Consider the following 5,497-nt stretch of genomic DNA (forward strand, 5'->3'; position numbering starts at 1 on the left):
TCCGGGCGAGGGCGAACGCAAAGGCGACAATCGTAATGATGCGAAATCTAACGCGATCGAGCGGGCGGTGCACTCTCTACTTCGCGGAACAGGTAATGCTCGCAACTCTATCGTACACGGCACTCGCGGCCGCTACGTTGAAGAAATCTTTACTCTTGCACGGCCCTCTCGTTTCGCGACACTTGGCGACTTTACAAATTAGCGACGTTCGTCTCACCGAATGCTCTCCTGCTCCTCACTCCTCTCGCTTCTCGATACTCTAAGTCGGCCCTCTCGGTTCAAGGCTCGGCGGTGGACCCTGCGTCCCTTACACAGTCCGTCAGGTCGCCAAGACGGTCACGGCACGAGTGTCCGTCCCTCGTAGCGCCGGGAGCACGTTGGTAGCGGGGCCATCTGCCGGTTTCCGCTATCTCTTCCCGTCACGTGAGTCCCTCTTTCGCGACCCCCTGCGCCGCAGGAGGGTAGCGTCAGTCGCGGGCCCCGTGATAACGGGCGCGAAGTTTTAAAGTTGACTTGCTGGGAGGGTTTCAGGCCCTCGATACATGGAGCGAGCCCTCGTGTCAGCTCCCCTGCGCCCTTGCACTATCGGGGCCTCCTGGCAGGGCCGTCGGCTCGCTCCGAAAACTCTGTAAAAGATAACAGTAGTAAGAGGGCTCCGTGACGGAAGAAAGAAAGAAGAGTAATTACGTGACCTGTGCTCCCGTCTGGTTCCGCGTATGCCTCGTTATTCCCTCGTCCTTGGAGTCCGGGTTGCAGGGAGCCGGTGAGACGACACTTTACGACAAGCTTTTCAGTCGAACAGTCGCCATCCCTCGCTTATGTCGGTCGTGGCAAGGCCTATTGCTTAATTCTAATACAAAGTTTTAAGTCGCGAAACGCGGCAAAATCGTAGATGCGCTCGCCCTCGAAAATCGGAGGACGCAGGATCCACTTAGCCAGTACGGTCGGGCTGATGAGCCCTTGTGACGGACGATGTCGCAAAACGTCCCGTCACAACTCCCCCTTCCCCGGGGAGGACCGAGGAGGTCTTGGCTGTCGACGAACGTCGCCAGCCCTTCGTCGCTCAATTACCATTGTCGCCAAAACAAACGAGAAAAAAAAATATAATCCTGTAAGTAATTTCGTGATACGTGGCCGGTGCAGCTTGCGACGCGAGTGAGCAGTTGTCTAGTGAGCTACCTCTCGAAAAACTCGGGGCTGCAGTCCCCGAGGATAGCCGTTCGGGCTACTCCCAAAACGAAACGGCTGTGACTCCAAAAACGGTACGGTACTCCCGCGATCAGTCCGGTTGCGCCGCTCAGTGGCCTGGAGGGAACGGTTCCCCTAGCGGGCCCCCAACCTCCGAGCATCCCCCTGCCAAGGCCCAACCTGTGCGCGCGCCTCCAGACTGGGCGTCTTTCGTCGTGGCTGGCAGTGACCGGGAGCGAATGGCCCTCAGTCTGAGCTCACCCGACTCCCACGGCCCGCCCTGCGAGCGTCCGACTCCGACGCAACTCGCAACTTCCTCGACTCTACTTTAACGCACAAGAAAAAAAATTTTTGGGTACTCTACCGAACAGCTCGCTCGCGTTTCCCCCCCCTTCCTACCGGAGGTGCACGGCCGCACCCTGCCACTCCTCTCCCTTACCCCCTGTCGCCCTGTTTTCCATCGCCCTCTCCGCCGAGTCCCCTCCCCTCCCCCTTCTTACTCTACTTACGCTAATTTCGGAGTACTTTGAACGGGACAACACAAGGACAACGGTACAGTGACGTGGTAGGACTCTTAACGCCTAACTAAACGTGACATGGGGAATGGACACCGCTGATAAAAGGGGAAATAACCAACTTGAAATCTCGGTACGACTTTTATTTCCCTGTTGGGCTTTAAAGCAAAGAAAAAAAAATAGAAAAATAGAAAAAAAAAAACCAAAAAATAAGAAAAATAAACAAACAGGGGCTAGTTCCTCTCGGAACGGGTCAGGTATCGTGACTTCCACGCTCGGCTATGAGCGCTTGAAGGGGTTCGGGTTCCTTCGTCGCTCTTCCTCCTCCCACTTATCCCGGCAGTTTGGGCAGGTCCGCCAGGTCCTTCCCTCCCTTCCGCAGGCCATGCAAAAGGTGTGGCCGCTCTTCTCCCTCCCTGCCTCCTCCCAGTCGTCTCGGCACCGGGGGCAGTTTCGGAGTGTTACTCCGGACTCTCCGCACCCGTAGCAGAACGGGTCGTGTGCCGGGCGCCGGGACTTGGGACAACGCGAGTAGCGATGTCCCGTTTTGCCGCAGTTCCAACACACGAGCGACTGTAGGAACGGGTGGACATCCTCGTGGAGGGAGCGAGTCGGTGGCGGCGTCGGTGATCTTCTTCCGCTTGAGGGCCTCTCCGGTTCCTCGGTCTCCCGCCCTGGTGCCTGCTCTGGTGGTGGTAGGGGCGTTGTTCCCCGCACGCGCGGAGGGCTGGTCGGGGCTGGCCCCGGCTCCCCGGTCGTGTCGCGACGTCGTGTGGGGACCGCTTCCCAGTTTCCCGGAACGAGCTCCACCGGTTGAATGGAGCGCCCGCGACCTCGAGCGCCCCAGGGTACCGGGGATGACAGCCGCGATCGCTCGATTGGGCGAGCCAGGTTTGCCCGCCACCAGTCGAGGAGGTCCTCACCCGTTGGGGGTCGGTTCGCCGTTAGTACGGTCTGGGTGGCGGCGTCCCGAGTCGTCGGCCACTCCGTGACTATGGCCCCCCGGGTGGTGTTTTGTTGCCCTCTGGTCTCCTCCACCAGGTCCTCGAGTTCCGTCCAGAACCCCGGGTAAGCCTCGTCAATCTGGCGGAACATTTTATTGTACTTTCGCTGGAATTGGCGTCGTCTCTCCATCCTTCCAGCAGCTCCCTTCTCTCGTGGCTTCGGATCCTCAACGCTCTGCTTTCGCGACACTCCGGGCTGTGGGAGGGGGGAAACGTCAAGTTCGGTTCAAGAGGGGACCTGATACGGTTTTAAGTCTTTAACGTGGGTCCTACCTACAGCGGTGTCGTCTAGATTGGCTAAGTCATATACTACGGGGGAAACTACACGTGCAATACGGAAGGGTCCCTGGAATTTCGGCGCTAGCTTCGCGGCAATGTGCTGAGCCGCTGACGAAAGAGTGTGCTGCCTTCGCAAGACTAAGTCTCCTACTCCGAATGTTCGATCGCGACGTTTGGCGTTATAGTAACGGGATTGTTTTTGATAGGCTTGCTCGAGGTTTTCCGACACCCACGCATGCAGCGACTGTAGGGCTTTCATGCGCTCTGACCATTCAGTGGTACCGCGAGATTCCACCTCCGAGACATTCCGGCAACGACGACGCAGCGAATGGATAGGCTCTAGCTCACGACCCAGATTCAGAAAGGCGGGTGACGTTCCTATTGAGGAATGGTGCGCGGTATTGTACGCAAAGCGAAAGTCAGGCAAGTGCGCATCCCACTCACGGTGATCGCGGTCCAAGAAGGCGATGATCATCGTCTTCAGGATGCGATTCACGCGTTCTACGGGATTGGCTTGCGGATGATACGGCGGAACCGTAGTATGAACGATACCGCGTTCGTGCGCGAAAGCTCGTAACGTGCGATTAACAAACTCGGTACCGTTGTCGGTTAACAGAAATCTGGGCGTGCCCCACCGCGCAAGGATCAAATCTTCGAGAGCTTCTACTATCTTCTTCCCGTTCGCGGCCCGTAGCGCACAACACTCGACCCATTTAGTAAATAAATCTTGGGCCACCAGAATATACGCGAATCCGGCCTTGCTCCTCGGGAGCGGCCCCATTATATCCGCGGCGACCACGGTCCACGGCGTTTCCACGGTACGACGGCCCATCAATCCCGCCGGACGAGCTTGTTCTACTTTGGTACGCTGGCATGTGTCGCACTCGTTAACGTAGGTCGCGACGTCCCGAAACATATTTTGCCAGTAATACGCGGTACTCAATCGATGGTGGGTCTTTTCAATGCCGAGATGTCCGGACTGCGGATCGTTATGAGCTTCGCGTATTGTCTCCCTCTGTAACTCTCGCGGCACGACCAGCTTCCACTCGTCTAAGTCGTCCACCACGGCCGAAGTGGTGGCTCGCGGTCGGCAATAATACAGTCGTCCCTCTACGATTCTCCAACCGGTGAAGGATCTAGGCCTTTCTGAGACCTCGCGAAACAGTCGGCGATACCAGGGGTCGGTGGTATTCTCGAAAACTTTCACCTCGTCAGCAAGCATTAAGGGGATTTCGGGGGTCCTCTCAGTCGCGGTACACGGAACCTCGGTGTCACCCTCAAACATACGCGATAAGGCGTCAGGGACGTGATGCAACGCACCCTTTCTATGCACGATCTCGTAATCATACTCTAGTAATTCTAACGCCCATCTAGCGAGTCGTCCGGTCGGGTTTTTAAGGTGGTGTAGCCAACGTAGGCTACTATGATCGGTCACCACGGTAAATCTATAACCTTCCAAGTACGGACGGAACTTCTGAATAGACCATACGACCGCGAGACATTCTTGCTCGGTCACCGAGTACTTCTTCTCCGCGTCGGATAAGGCGCGACTGGCGAACGCGATGACCCTTTCGCCGTCCTCGGTTTCCTGTAGTAAAACCGCGCCCAACCCTACGGAACTCGCGTCGGTCTGCAGAACGAACGGAACATTAAAATCGGGACACGACAGGGTCGGAGCTGAAGCCAAGTGAGCGCGAATTCGTTCAAACGCGGTACTCTGTTCGACTCCCCAATGCCATCGTTGGCTTTTCTTCAAGAGACGCGTGAGTGGCTCGCTTATGGTAGCGAACTGCGGGATAAACCGGCGGTACCACGACGACATTCCCAAGAAGCGACGTAATTGCTTTAGATTACGCGGTGCTGGGTACTCTAGAATGGGTCGTGCCTTCTCGGGGTCGACTGTCAGACCGCCCCTCTGCACGACAAATCCCAGGTACCGCACTTGAGATCGGCAAAACTCACATTTGTCCGGATTTATCGTTAGACCCGCATCTATAATTCTTTTCAATACCCGTTCGAGCCACTCTAAATGTTCGTCAAACGTAGGCGTAACGATCACGATATCGTCTAAGTATGCAAACGCGTATGGCTCCATCTCCGGCCCGATGAGGCGGTCCAACAAACGTTGAAACGTCGCTGGCGCGCCCGTCAACCCGTATGGCATTCGCGTAAAATGGTATAAACCCTTTCCCGGTACACTAAACGCAGTAATCTCGCGACTCCCCTCGGCCAAGGGCACCTGAAAGTATGCCTGGCTCAAGTCGATCGTAGAAATGTATCTCGCGGAACGCAATTTATCTAATATGCCGGTCATGTTAGGCAGCGGGTACGCGTCCTTCTTCGACACGCTGTTAACTTTACGAAAGTCGAGACAAAAACGATACTTCCCGTTCGGCTTTTTAATCATCACGATCGGATTTGACCACTCGCTAAACGACGGTTCGATTATCCCGGCTGTCAACATCTTGTCGACCTCTTCGCGAATCGCCTCTTGAACCTTCGGCGACACTA

The sequence above is a fragment of the Wasmannia auropunctata genome, unplaced genomic scaffold (assembly GCF_000956235.1).
Source record: "Wasmannia auropunctata unplaced genomic scaffold, wasmannia.A_1.0 LD336078.1, whole genome shotgun sequence".
NCBI classification, from domain to species: domain Eukaryota; kingdom Metazoa; phylum Arthropoda; class Insecta; order Hymenoptera; family Formicidae; genus Wasmannia; species Wasmannia auropunctata.